The 15,832-nt window shown below is 36.4% G+C and overlaps 1 long non-coding RNA gene across 1 annotated transcript; it reads left to right on the top strand.

Annotated features, from left to right (window-relative positions):
* Positions 1 to 14,005: 14,005 nt before the first annotated feature.
* LOC125260930 lies at positions 14,006 to 15,832 on the top strand. Its single transcript, XR_007183172.1, has 2 exons — positions 14,006 to 14,659; positions 15,400 to 15,832. It is a non-coding gene; the product is annotated as an uncharacterized LOC125260930 (long non-coding RNA).

Here is a 15,832-nt window from a genome sequence, read left to right as displayed (position 1 = left end):
ATGTCCTACTAGCTCCCCATTCCATCCCTGTTAAACATCGTAGAATATTATTACTCTTTTTGCACTTATCTACCAACTTCTGAATATGCATCTTAAAAGTCAACCTGGAATCCATCCATATTCCTAGATATCTTATATATTTAACTTGTTCAAGTACTTGTCCTTATAACTTCACTTTTATTTCAGGATTATGATCTCTCTTCGCAAAACAGACTAATTGAGTTTTAGCCACTGATAATCTAAAACTCCATTTGTTAGCCCATCTTTCCACTTCATTAACTGCTGATTGAATGACTCTTGTCACATGAGAAACATTACGACCCCTTTTCCATATCGCTCCATCATCAGCATAGAGAGATTTTCCTATATCTATTTTTACATTTTTGAAAACATCATTTTGCATGATATTAAACAACACTGGACTGCATACACACCCTTGCGGAGTACCATTATCTATTTTATATATCTTAGAATATGAAGACCGAACCCTTACCTGAACAGTTGTATTAAGTAAAAAAATATTTAATCCAGTTAAACAGTCTGCCTTAAATTCCTATTTGTTCAAACTTTATTAAAAGCCCCTCCTTCCAAAGCATGTCGTATGCTTTTTCAATGTCAAAAAAGATACCTACTACCACCTCTTTATTAACTTGAGCTTGTCTGTTTCTAAACTAATAACAGCATCTAATGTACTTCGTCCTTTACGGAATCAACTCTGATGTGGTGAAAAAAAACTCTTTCCTTTCTAATATATAGTTCAATCTACACACAATCATACATTCCATTAATTTACACAAATTAGACGTTAGTGCTATAGGTCTATAACTGGCAGCATTATGCTTGTTCTTGGCTGGCTTTAAAACAGGAATAATAGCCCCATGTTTCCATGAAAAAGGAAGTCTCCCTAATCTCCAAATTTGATTAAAAAGGCACAATAAATAATTCAGAGAAAAATCTGATAAATTTTTAATCATCATATAACATATCTCATCTTTTCACCTTTTTTTTTTAACTCTTCCAACAGCTCTCTTTAATTAATTTAAAGAAAATTCCACATCAAGATGTTCATTAGTAGGCCTTTTCTCTATCCTAATATTAGGATGTTTCTTTATACCTTGTTCTCTATTTATTTTCATTTCTTCTGATATATTATTATTACTATGTACTTTAACAAACACCTCTGCTAACATTTCTGCCTTATCCGCATTAGTCACAGCTATTCTTTCCCCATTATTTAAAACAAGAATTCAAAAATTTCTCTTAAAACCACCCATCTCTCTAATCATACCCTAAACTTCACTAATATCAACCTCATCCCCTATAGAATTACAATAATTTCTCCAGTAATTCTTTTTAGCATCTCTAATTACCCTCCTTACATTTGCCTGTGCTTTTTTTATATATAATCAAGTCATCAAATATAAATGTCTTCTTAACCTTTTTAAAAGCCTTATTTCTATCTTTTATTGCTTTATTACATACTTCTGTCCACCAAGGTACGGATTTCTTTCTTTTATTCCCATTACTTTTCCCAATAACCATTTCAGCTGAACTGTACAATACTTCACATAATTTCTCATTATATTTTTCTACATCCTCATTGTCCTCATTTATGCTCAACTCCTGAAACTTAACTTTAGTAATAAATTTATATGCTTCCCAATTTGCTGATTTAAATTTCCATCTACCCATCTCATCCTCTAAATCTTCATTATCATCTAATCCTATTTTACAACAAATAACATAGTGATCACTTCCTATCAAGGAGTCCTCCAAAACATCCCATGTACATACCCCTGCTATACAACTACACCATAGTTAGATCAATATAAGAACATTTACCCTGGGCCAAATCAATTCTAGTAGCTCTCCCATCATTCATACACACCAAACCCTTCAAATCCATCATTTCTTCTATTATCTTACCATTATGATCAGTGTTATCACGTATGGAGTTTCTTTTGTGTCTTTTTTATTCAAACAAACATATTGTGTTTGAGAGTAAAACTAATCATTTTGTAATTAAAAAATATATATATTGCAAAAAAAAGTCTTCTTAAGGTTCAAAAATAAAAAGTTGATAACAGAATTATTTGCAGTGCGTGTAAATCTTTAAAAACCTTTTTTTTTTTTTTTGCACTTCGAGAACTTTTCATCCCAAACCCACACATTTTGCTCTCTTTTCTGCTGTCTTTTTTGCGGGTCAAAATATTTTGCTTGCGAGGTGAATAGGTTTGCAAGCTGAAAAGTTTTGCAAGTTGAAAAGTTTTGCGAATTGAAAAGTTTTGTTTGCACGTGAAGCTGTAGCTCAGTGGGCGGTCTCTACCAACCAGGATGAAAGGCATTTTTCTATTGGTCACCCTCGATTGAAGTGACAAGTTGGCCACGCCCACTACGGTTTCCCGCCGCTGCTGCCACCGAGAAGATAGAGAAGCGAGAATGGCGAGCAACAGGTCGTTTACTGGGTAAGATAACTAATTTAATATCATAAACACAGTGACAAGTGAACTGAATGATTCTCTCTTCTTATGCTGTCCCATTTAAATACTTAACGTTGGCTAGACCAGTCTGTAGTTAGTGTTACCGTTGACTAGATTTTATTAACGTTAGCCAACACTAGCAGCCAGAGCCACCTTTAGTAACGTTTGCCGTGTGGTCGATGTCCAGTGTTGCTAGCTGAGCTGACATTCATAATCACATTGTCTGTGTCCGAAACCGCCTACTTCTCTACTATTTAGTAAGGGAAAAGCAGTAGGCGAGCGAATAAGTATGTCTGAAGCAAAAAGAGTAGGCGAAAATTACCTGCGTGACGTACTAATTCTCGCGAGATTCGGACGAGCGCCTACTTAAAGTGCGTCCGAAACCGCCTACTTACCTAATAAAGCAGTAGGCGAGCAAATAAGTATGTCAGAAACCTCAGTAGTCATAAAATAGTAGTCGAGGAGTTCCCGGATGGCCTACTACTTCCGCCCGGATTCTGAAGTATTCCTCGCTGGATACTTTTCTATCCCAGGAGGCCACGGCTGAGGATACGTCATAAACAAACACGGAGGAGAAAAATGTGTCAAAAGTGAGTATTGAAAACCAAAAACACATTTGCTGAACTACTGTAGAGTAAACTGCTGAATGTGTAAAGATGCTAGACACTATTGTTGTGATTTTGCAGTAAAATCACGATTTATTATGTATAGATAACGGGATCTCTAGTAAACACCTTAATTTTCCAAAGTGGATTTACATATTCTAAACCATATACATCTTAAAGATGCTTACTAAATGTTTATTTAACATCTGACACGAATATCTTCTGCAAGTATTATGATTTATGAGTGCTGGATTATGTATTATGAGTGATGTGTTTGTGCTATTATTCACTGTTGTCAACACTGCTTACATTACATGAATGAAAAGAATGTAAATAAACAAATCTACAGTAACTACACAAGTTTAATCTATTTTATTTGTCCATTAGTACTGTTAATAAATTAAGGAACATTTGTATTGGATAAGAAGTGAGTTAACACATCATCAACATGTGAATGTAGATTTGAGCACATAAATCTCAGAGGAAACTTGAATCTGGGGAATGATGCCATCAAAGGCTTTGAGTGTGGATACTACAGAAATGAATACAAAGTCTATTTAAATCTAAAGTCTAGTTTATTTTAATTATTGGAATTTAAACAGTTATTACAGCACTTTTCTGATTCTTGATGTCTGTGCATTTGCTGCAAAGCTTTGGTGGAGCAGGACCTGCAAGAAAAGCTGACGACAGTATTTGTTAGGAAAAAAAGAGGAAAACCTGAAACTAAATAAAAATATATATAAAGTAACAAAATATAAAGTAAGATCACTTTGTTATTTCTAATACAGAAATCAAGTGACATTGTGCTGTTAAAATGACTGCTTTTGTATTATATTTGTGCATTATTGTACAATGTGAATGTCCTCAGACTGGATGGAGAGACACAGCAGATCCTGGGAATGGTTCAATGTCATGGACGAGATCCTCCATCACTCCTCCTTTCAAGTGTCTCTATCAAGGACACACTGGAGGAGACGCTGCAGAGATCGAACCAGCAACCTTCTGCTGACCAGCTCAGTGGTTTAGACCATAAAACCACAAAACGAATGAAGCCACGACAAAAATGGTAATGGTAATTACCATAATTACCAAGTAATGGTAAAAATATGAAATGCCATATGCAAGAAACAGAATGCTGACATGAATTAATTGTAAAATGTTTTAATCTGCTGATGGAGCGCACATGAATGTTTGCAGCAGCAGATTGTCCCGCACAACTTCTCCCACTCCTGCTCCAGGGTTGAGGGGTTCAGGGGTCCATCATCATCATCTTCATCTTCAGCAGTGAGGGACATGATGATGAAGGTGTTCATCAGCTGCTTGATCAGAATAAAGCTGCAGAATTGGCACAGCTATGTGAGATGGCAGCAGGACTGTAAATACCTGATTGTTAGATCAATACATTTGAATAAAGCTTTGTTTTGTGTGTTGTTGACTTGTATATGCATTTATTTGTCATTATTACTTTTATTAATTCTTTACTTATTAATTATGCTATTATCAGTAAATGTATATATTAAGCAATGAATTAATGCATGAATTCACATCAGCTGTGTTCATGCACAGCTGTCATATAACTAAACATTACATTTTCCTTGTTTTATTAAAGTAGTAAAATGAAAAGTAATAAGTTGTCAGCATTTATCATCATTATTGTGTGTGTAAGTGTTAGGGTGTGTTAGAAAAGCAGCTCATTCTGGTGTAATCTTAATTTTAAGTATTTTTTACTACTTTGAGTACAAAGACGAGATCTTCGAGCAGCTGTCTGATGTTGCCTCTGTGCAGACATCACTAACACTGAGGAAAACCACTCTAGGTAGGGTTCAGTTACTGGTGCTGTGAGGTGTTGGTGCACCTGTCACTCATACCTTTATTTTTATTGCAGGATCTACAATTCGTATAGTTTGGTCTGGGGTAAAAATATCCGCTTGTTAACTCGTGACGTAAGAAAACAACAAACGGTGCTAATATACAGACATAATGTGGTGTAATACTACAAAAAATATAATCATAACCTTTACCTCCATACCAAAATCCCAGATGGCCAGACAGTGATTCATCTTTTATAAATCGTTAAAATATTAATGTCTGTGACGCTGTGACCATGGAGACTGTTGTATAGACTAAGTATTTTAAACGTGTAACTTTAAAATGATAAATGTTTATTATGAATAAATAGCGCTCATAAACGGCCGCGGAGATGGCATTCTCAAATCAAACTAGCCGGGGCTTGGACCCAGAAACGGCGTTCCTTACGTCACGAGATAACAAGCGGATATTTTTACCCCAGAACCTAGGCCCAACTCTACGAACATCGAAAATAGTGCCTCTCAACCTTTACGCTGAGAAAATCCAAATGTGATTATGAATGTCAGCTCAGCTAGCAACACTGGACATCGACCACACGGCAAATGTTACTAAAGGTGGCTCTGGCTGCTAGTGTTGGCTAACGTTAATAAAATCTAGTCAACGGTAACACTAACTACAGACTGGTCTAGCCAACGTTAAGTATTTAAATGGGACAGCATAAGAAGAGAGAATCATTCAGTTCACTTGTCACTGCGTTTATGATATTAAATTAGTTATCTTACCCAGTAAACGACCTGTTGCTCGCCATTCTCGCTTCTCTTATCTTCTCGGTGGCAGCAGCAGCGGCGGGAAACCGTAGTGGGCGTGGCCAACTTGTCACTTCAATCGAGGGTGACCAATAGAAAAATGCCTTTCATCCTGGTTGGTAGAGACCGCCCACTGAGCTACAGCTTCACATGCAAACAAAACTTTTCAATTCGCAAAACTTTTCAACTTGCAAAACTTTTCAGCTTGCAAACCTATTCACCTCGCAAGCAAAATATTTTGACCCGCAAAAAAGACAGCAGAAAAGAGAGCAAAATGTGTGGGTTTGGGATGAAAAGTTCTCGAAGTGCACAAGGAAAAATAAAGGTTTTTAAAGATTTACACGCACTGCAAATAATTCTGTTATCAACTTCTTTATTTTTGAACCTTAAGAAGACTTTTTTTGCAATATATATATATTTTTTAATTACAAAATGATTAGTTTTACTCTCAAACACAATATGTTTGTTTGAATAAAAAAGACACAAAAGAAACTCCATAATCACGTCCCCAAAGAGTATTGTAAACGGCTTGCGTGTGTGGCCCCTTTAAGACTTGTTGCCCCTTTAAGAAGTGACGCAGCAAAGTTGTGTGGAGGGAATGCAAGCCGATCCAAGTTGGAGTGTTATATGTGTGCGTGCATCTTATAAAGTGAGTGATTCACTGTTAATATACACTTAGGATAAAGTTTAGCTTGTAATCTTGCATATAATTAAGTGTTGAAGTTAATGTAACTAAATTCGAGTGATTAAGCGTGTTTATCTAGCGATTGGTACATGCACGTGCATATTTACATCTGTCGTCAGATTATATGATCTCTTTAATTATACTGATGTTAGATCTTCTGTTGAGAGAAATTGTTATTCACATTTTAGATGTTTGTAGTAAATTGTAAATATAAGTGTGAGTTGAAGAATATAGCTAAATGGTTTTTATTCAGATGCTGATATGTTTAATTAGTATTTCATTCATTGCAAGTAATATTCCACACTGCGTGAATTATTGTTTAATATATAGGATTGTTAAATAATTGGATCTGTATTATTTACTTATTGTAATTATTTATCTTTGTACAGAGACCAGGGCGAGTGTTTCCTATCAAACAGTCCTTACTTGGGTAAAGTTGGTTTTATATTCACACATTCGGACTTCTGTTCAATTCAGACTTTCCAATAAATGTGCAATAAATTAATGTTTGCGAATTTTAAGCAGCGACATGATATTGACAACCAACGATTGTCAACCTACAACATTTTTCACAGTCGATCAAAATAGGCAAGTATTGTTTTAATGGCATATTTACTTGTGAATGTCCACTGAATGTCCAATGTAGTGTGATTAACAAGGCTATTGAATACGGATGTCCGAATGTGCGAATATAAAACCAACTTTACCCAAGTACAGTCCATAAGAAATAGAGCTCAAAGTCCAATTCCCAATCCTACAAGTCTTGTGCGCATTAAAATCCACACAACATATCACTTTCTGATTACCCATTCCCAAGATACTTTCTAATACTGCCACACTTAGTCTATTGCAAGGATTATAAAAATTAATTACTGTGATACTCTGTCCTCTTAAAAACACCTCTATTATGGTTGGTTTCATGTTCCATTACTCACTTCTATAATCCTAATGTGAAATTTCATTCTTAACAAATATTGCCACCCCTCCACCATTGCCTGTCTGTCTATCTTTCCTAATAGTTATATAACCTTGTATTACAAAATCTAAATGAGATTTCAACCATGTCTCTTGAATGCAAATGACATGTGGTTTGTATTTTTTATCATCCATCACCTTTTTAAATTCTTGCCCATTTGCGATTAAACTCCTTGCATTCCACTGTATAACAGATATTACCATTTAGTACCTCCATATGAAGCCTGTGTATCTAATATTTGACCCTTAAGTTTTTCATTTACTTGTTCCAGAGTAATTCCCTCAATCTGAAGATGTTTTTCAGCTGCCTTGATTATGATTTTTATCCTCTCAGTTCTGCTTTCAGTTTGTGCAGCACAGTTTAACTTCGGTAAAGTTGGTTTTTTTATTCGCACATTCGGACTTTTGTTGAATTCAGACTTTCCAATAAATGTGCAATAAATTAATGTTTGCGAATTTTAAGCAGCGACATGATATTGACAACCAACGACTGTCAACTTACAACATTTTTCACAGTCGATCAAAATAGGCAAGTATTGTTTTAAAGGCATATTTACTTCTGAATGTCCAATGTAGTGTGATTAACAAGGCTATTGAATACGGATGGCCGAATGTGTGAATATAAAACCAACTTTACCGAAGTCACAGTTTATTACCTCAGCTAAAAAAGTCATGAACTCAACTTTTCCAACTTTTAGAAAGTCATCATTTGATTTGTTTAGCAATAATGGCCTACTATTCTTGTTCATTAGGACTGTTGTTCCATTTCCTTGCCCAACTTCTGTCGGTTTCACTTTTTTAATAGCATCTGCATACGATATTCCTTCTTGCATCCTGACGTTCTGAATTTTTACAGCATTCCTGTGCACCTCACATCCCCCGAAGCCAGCACTGTGCTCGCCTCCACAATTACAGCACTTTAAATGTGCTCCTTGTTCACACTTTCCGTACTCATGGTTACCACTACATCTGGCACGTCGCGGTTTTCCCTTACAGACTGCCGCAACATGCCCATATTTTTGACATTTGAATCATCTGATTGGAGGTGGTACATATGCTCTTACCGCATAGCTGACATATGCGATATATACTCTCTCTGGCATTTTTCCTTCATCAAACTGAAGCATTACAGAAAGACTATCTACTTTCTCTTTATTGCGAACACATTTCAGTCTTTTCACTTCAGTCACCTTGACCCCTTTTATATTACTCTTTATTGTATCAGTAGAATTCCATAGATCACTCCCTTTAACCAAACTCTCTTATTTGGTACTGTACAACTCACCGATTGACCTAGCATTGATTTTATGCCCTGTGCCACTTTCTGTTTTTCATTTTTACAAAAAATTAGAATATTCCCATTTCTCAAAGTCTTGGCACTCTCTACATCTCCTACTGCTTTCTTTATAGCTTTGGTCAGTTTTACGGGATTGATCACAAAATCAACTGCAAACTTCATCAATACCTTGAAATCCTCCTTGCTTGTCCATACCAGCATACTGTCTTTTTCACTGTCAGTTCCCGATTCTGGTCTACAAGTTTTCTTTCTTTTACGATTAACAATTTCACTCAAGTCATTTACTCCTGAACTCCTACCGCTACATTCCTCCTCCATGTCCGGATCACTTCCGGTACTACCGTCACTTCCTTCCATCAACGCTCCAGTCACAGTCCAGTGTCGTCAACCGCCCCAGCAAAGACATGAGGGAAAGAAGCACAATATAAAGGGACCAAAGCACACAAGGTTCAGGTGAGCACAATTAGTGAAATGAGGACTAGACAGGACTAAACAAGTGGGCGTGGTGACAGCAAATAAGGAGGCAGGACAAGAGGAGCACATGGCAAACACAAACAAAGACAAAAGGCTTGTTCGACTTGATGCAGCGCCGCAAAGACCGATCAGCGGCTGACTTGAAGCAGTGCATGCCGGTAAGAAATGTTGTCCAACTTGAGACAGCGATGACGTCATGTGACTGTGACGTATGGCTTTAAAGTACCGCGAGAGCAATTCGAGATCAGCCGCCCGTGTCAGCCCGCGCAGGCACAACCTGATATTGCTGAGTTCAGCATGTTCCTGGGTCAACATCTTTGTTGACCCTGGAACAACATTCAAATCAACCAATCAGATTTGAGGGACAAGTTTACAGATTATGTCAAGTTTAGGCTTAAAATCATGAATTGATGCTTCTACATCAGTGTTATTCATCTATCATTTCCATCTGATTTTTGGGATAACTTATGGGTAGGGTTAGGTTTAGGGGTAGGAATAGGGTTAAGACTTAATTTTCAGACTAGAATGTTGTCCCAGGATCAACAAAATATGTTGACCTAGGAACGCATCGAACTCAGCAATATCAGGACGTGCGCCAGTGCAGCTTCTCAAGAGGACCTGCACGAGCTGTGATGACGACACAGCTGTTTCACGATTGGCCTGAGTCACTTCATGGCAACGATCACGTGTGTTTCGTGTTTATTTTCACGTCTTCAGTTCCACGAATGCCTACAAATCTGTAAGTGTAAGCCTCTTCAGTTCCACTCATGCTCATACACGCACTTTCAAAACAGTAGCCTACAATTCATATTTCATGTTGTTTTCATCTTACATATCATGTTTACTGTTTTTTTTTTTTGTTTTTTTTTAACATTATTTTTACATTTACATTATTTTACATATTGTTATTTGATTCATTTGTTTATAAAGGTTTTGTAGTGTAAATCCTGTTGCTAAAACTTTCTAAAGAAAAACACATACATGCCCATAACCATCAGTGAAGTATTGTTATTCACATTAAAGTTTCATGCTAGAATAATGGAATTTCTGTCGCTTCCAACTTGTCTGCACATCAAAACCATCCCAAAAGTAGTGTAATCACAGCACAAGTGTAAAAGTATCCCAATCCCAGACTTGGCAACAATGAGCCGAGCGTCCTTACATGGCTAGCGGCTGTTTGACAGACAGAGACAATTGACGTTTATGTTACTTTCTAACACAAACATCAAAGTTTTATTACTTTCTATTGGGTTTTGACCTGCTTGGTGGCGAAGATGCTTGGTGGAAGATGGCACCGCGCATGGCAGCCACAGTGCTTAGCTCTTCAGTGTTTGTTCTGTTTTTGTTAGTTTTTCCTGTTTTCTGTTTTTCAAACAGCATCAGTTTTACCAGGGATGAACTGCTGAACATTCGGCAGTACACACCACAAAATCTTTTACCAGATTTCGATTAATCAGACGTTTTGTTGATTGTTGTAGTCGGTGGAGCACCAAACGCTGTTTAGACGCTTCAGGGCGCGCAGACGGGGGAAGCGCGCCGGCGTCCTCGTGAAGCTCAGACAGCGCGGATTAAGAACGCCGCTGCCTAGCATCCATCCGGCGAATCTCCGCTCTCTGCCCAACAAAACGGACAAACTCCTTCTGCTCTCCCGGACAAATAAGGATTTTTCGAACTCTGCTGCTCTGTGCTTCACAGAAACCTGGCTGAACAACGCCATTCCGGACTGCGTGTTAAGTCTGTCAGGCTTTCGGCTGTTTAGATCAGATCGCGACGCAGAATCAACGGGGAAATCGCGCTGCGGCGTGACGTGCTTTTACATCAACGAAAGGTGGTGTTCAGATGTAACTGTGTTAAAGAAGATGTGCTGTCCAGCTCTTGAAACACTCTTCATTAACTGCAAACCGTTCTATTCGCCGCGGGAGTTTTGCTCGTTCATTCTGGTGAGCGTCCACATTCCTCCGCAAGCGCACGTGAGCTCGGCTTTACAGATACTTGCTAATATGATCACAGAGAGCGAGCAACAACACCCGGACTCTATTAAAGTCCCAGAGAATGATTAGAACAAAGCGATTCTCTCACGTGAACTGCCCAAATACAGACAGCATGTTACTTGTCCCACCAGAGATAGTAATATACTCGACCATTGTTACACAGCAATAAAGGATGCATATCACTCTGTCCCACCGGCAGCTTTGGGGCTCTCTGATCACTGTTCATCTCATACCAACCTACAGGCAGAAACTGAAATCAGCTAAACCTGTAGCAAAGACTGTAAAGAGATGGACCACTGAAACAGAGCGGGCTTTACAAGCCTGTTTCGAATGGATTGATTGGAGTAGTGTTGTCAAAAGTACCGACTTCGGTACCTAGTCGGTACTGAAATTTTAAAAACGTGACGCTTTGAGCGCTGTTGAGTGGATTCGTAAACATCTCTGGCTTTTACCCTGACTGAAATAATGTGTTTCTAACAGCAAACACTCAGAATAAAGTGAGATGATCTGCTGATGTGAAATCCTGAATGGCTTGTTTAATGAGTGTTGATAGTCTGAGGATCATCAGCTGCTGAAAACACTCTTTATTTCATGTCAATAGTTCCTGTTTTCACCTCATTTATTATGCTGATGTCTTCAGATCTGCTGTAAATTGACACTTAAAGGCACAATATGTAATTATAACCATTAGAGGCCACTTATTCAAACAAAAGCATAGCTTGATGATGCCTTGATTTCACAGAATTATGAGAGGTGTTGTCTTCACGTCTACAGCCGGTGGAAAAGAATCCAATGGGATTCAGGCAGAAGTCATATTTATGAATGAGTAAATGAATAATGATTTATTAACATTACTGTAGTATGAAGCAGGGTGTGGCTGAAAGATGTTGGAGTAGAACGAGGAGCGATTGCTAATGAGAGACGAGCGCAGAACAGTCGAGCTTTTATTATGCCTCATAATAAAATATATTATGTTGAAAGTTGTTTTAATGCTACCCTGCGTTCCCTTGGTGGCTGAGACACTTGTTGCACACTGCAGTAAGTTAGATCGATATTATTCATGGTAAAACGTGGCACACGCTGTATATCTAGAAAACGAGATTTAAACAATAATTCTTGCTGTGTTGAGCTACATAACATGATTAATTTTCTGTTGATGAATGTTTCCAAACAGTTGCTCACCTGTCCAATAAAACACATAATATATTAAAGCGTCTTTGGTGTTTCCACTATTAGTGGTTTTTTTAATATTTTAATCCAAGTCAACACAAGTCAACTAATATATATATATATATATATACATGGGCGACATTTGACTCTCGAGTTAGGGGGGGCAAGAATTTTTTTTTTTTTTTTTTGCAGGTAAACATCTTTTTGTACCTGCATCAGCAAATTATTCGCGGAAGTTTTAAGCAAACAAGTTTAAGTTTGCTTGTTCTTTTTTTTTACTTATTTATTTAATAATTCACTTAATTGTATTATCACGGGAAATGACGCAGACGATATCTGGAATCAGAGTTCATCATTTTGCGAGCAACTGATGATAAAGAAAAATGTCACGTCGCAATATTGATAATAGGTATTACGATTTTAAACCATGAAGCCGAGCCAGTTGATATCACACAAACAATGAGCAAACTTTGCGTGAGAGTTATGCGGGTGAAGTCTCACTAGAGAACAGTAGCGGCTCCTTGCCATAAATATAGATAGGGCAGATTCTGGGTGTTAACGCTAGTTTATTATAAACATTTTGCAAGCTTTATATTCTAATCGCTGAACACATCAGACACACTTTTGGCAGAATTCGAATGTCCTTGCGTTATTCAGCCTGAGGGTGGCGCTCTAATGATGATTGACAGACTTTAGTACACACAACACACAAAATCTTTGAATTGTATTTATTGCTTTTGTTTTTAGAATATTGTTTTAGAATAGTTATGTAGGAATTCGAGAAATGAGCACGTTTAAATTAAAGGGTTTATACCCTCATTAATGTTATACGCTACTCCACATAGGAAGAACAGACATGCCAAACAGTTACTGACCTGATGCAGACACATATCTGAAGCGGACTGATATCGTCTTGGTCTGGAGCGTATGGCAAGCCGTTTTGACTTTTATTCACATCTCAGGATATGAATTCTTGATATCAACAATTCAGTTCTTGATATCAGGAATTACATTTCCACTAGTAACAATGTTACTTCTTGATATCAACAATTTAATTCTTGATATCAACAATTCAGTTGTTGATATCAGGAGTTACATTTCCACTAGTAACAATGTTCATTCTTGATATGAACTTTTGAATTTCCACTAGTAAAAACTAGAATTCTTGATATCTGTAATTGTATTTTCACTAGTGAAATGTCACCATAGGCTGCCATTCAAATTCAATTGTTGATATCAAAAATTGAGTTCTTACTAGTTGAAATTCCAATTTCTCATATCAGAAATGCAGTTCTTACTAGTAAAAATAGTAATTTTTGATATCAATAATTACATTGCTACTAGTAAAATGCGAATTTTTGATATCAAGAACTCAATTGTCACTAGTTGAAATGTCAGTCCTTGATATCAACAATTGAATTGCTACTAGTAAAAATGTTCGTTTTTGATATCTGAAAATGTATTTCTGATATCAACATAATTTCAGATATGTAAAATTACTTTCTTACTAGTAACAATCACATTCATGATATCAGAAACTAACATTGTCACTAGTGACAATCAAATTATTGATATCAAAAATGAACATTGTTACTAGTAGCAATTCAATTGTTGATATCAAGAATAGATTTTGCACTAGTAACAAAGTAATTAATGATATCAAAAATTAGCATTTTTACTAGTAAGAATTTATTTCTGATATGTGAAATTGGAATTTCAACTAGTAAGAACTCAATTCTTGATATCTGTAATGGTTTTGTCGCCCTTTTAACATTTAAAAACATGAATTGTTGATATCAACAATTCAATTCTTGATATCAGAAATGCAATTTTCACTAGTGGAAATGCTGATTGTTGATATCAGGAATTACGCTTCTTGATATCAACAATGACGTCATCACTCAAAGAAATACATTTATGATATCAAAAATGAAATCACAACTAGTAAAAAACATACTTCTTGTTATCTGTAACTTAATTCTTACATGTTAAAATTTAATTTTCACTAGTAAAAATTCTTATTGCAGATATCATGAATTCCGTTTAGGATATGTGCATAATAATGAATTCCTTTTCGGATATGTGCATAGTAATGACGACTGCTTGTTAATATTCAAATAAGAGCGTGATGTTTTTACGTGCTCAGAACTGTGGTGAACTGTGGACAAACTGGCAATGGCAAAGGAGGTTTTTAGGCAAATTAAACGCTTCACAATTCAGTTTTCAGACCATACAATGCAAATGCAAAACCAAAAAATTGAAACCAGGCGTTTATTTTCCTTGTTTTACGGTTAGGCCTACATCATCGGTAGCAGCCGCGCCATAGAGTTACAGCAGAACAGACCGTTTGTGATGCACTTTTAAAAGGTAAGCCGTTTAAATAAGATTTTATATCATCAGTACATCTGAATCAAATTAACTTGTGTATTAAAGCATGATAGCTGATATTGCTCACTAAATAAATAGTTTCAGGGGAAGTTACAGTATATGATAGTAGATTAGATAATAGATTAAAACAGCTTTATTCATCGTCGTGTAATTAGAGAAAAAGGCTTCTCAACGGGATTATATAACTTTGGGGCTTGTGGTCGGTGAAAGTGGTAAAATGAGAATATCCTTATTCCTTATTAAATGTACAACCCAGGTGTAAAAAAATACTATAGTAAATAGTAGCCTATTGTGTTTTTGAACCATACTATAGTAAATTGTAGAATACTGTCTAGCCTATAGTATTTACAACACTTTGTTAATGAATGCTACAGCATACTGCAGTATAGTGAACTGATACTGTAATAAATACTGTAGTATACTTTCGTTTTTTACTACATTGTGATTCTGTTGACTGTCTATATGTGTCAGCTCGGCTGATTTTTGGATTGATGGGGAGAGGGAAGTTTATAAAAAAAAAAACAATGCTTAAAAGCAGCACTATATATATATATATATATATATATATATATATATATATATATATATATATATATATATATATATATATTACACTAGGCTAAATGGGAAATCATACTAAATACCAAAACTGTATTATATACTACTACTATATTTAATTTGTCCTGTTTTGTCTCCTTTTATCTTACTTTCAATACAAGCACAAAGGGGATTCAGATCCTGAAGACTCCATGCAATCTCGCTGTACCCTCACCGCCAGTCTCTGCTCCATGGATTTTGCAAGCTTTTCCTTGCTCCTTATTTTTAATAAACCTTCAATAAACATAAAAGTTCCCAGTGTTGCTTTTTGTGAAAAAGGGCAGATACACTTGTATATGATTAACACACAACTTGGCACACAATCTTTAGTTCTTTAGATTGCTCCTGCTCACTAGAACATATTTCCTCCTTTCTGTGTAAGTGGGGAAACCATGCATTCATACTCCTTTCTCTGATCAACTGGATCATCCTCGTGCAGCACTGCAAACCATAGCGGAGACTACAAGATCATGTAGGAAAGGACAGACGAAATGCTTGACATGCAGTTTATTACAAATGTATAAATCCACTGCATTAAACCAGTGCAAAAGTCAA

The sequence above is a fragment of the Megalobrama amblycephala genome, unplaced genomic scaffold (assembly GCF_018812025.1).
Source record: "Megalobrama amblycephala isolate DHTTF-2021 unplaced genomic scaffold, ASM1881202v1 scaffold199, whole genome shotgun sequence".
Lineage (NCBI taxonomy): Eukaryota > Metazoa > Chordata > Actinopteri > Cypriniformes > Xenocyprididae > Megalobrama > Megalobrama amblycephala.
This window is presented reverse-complemented; position numbering and strand designations above follow the sequence as displayed.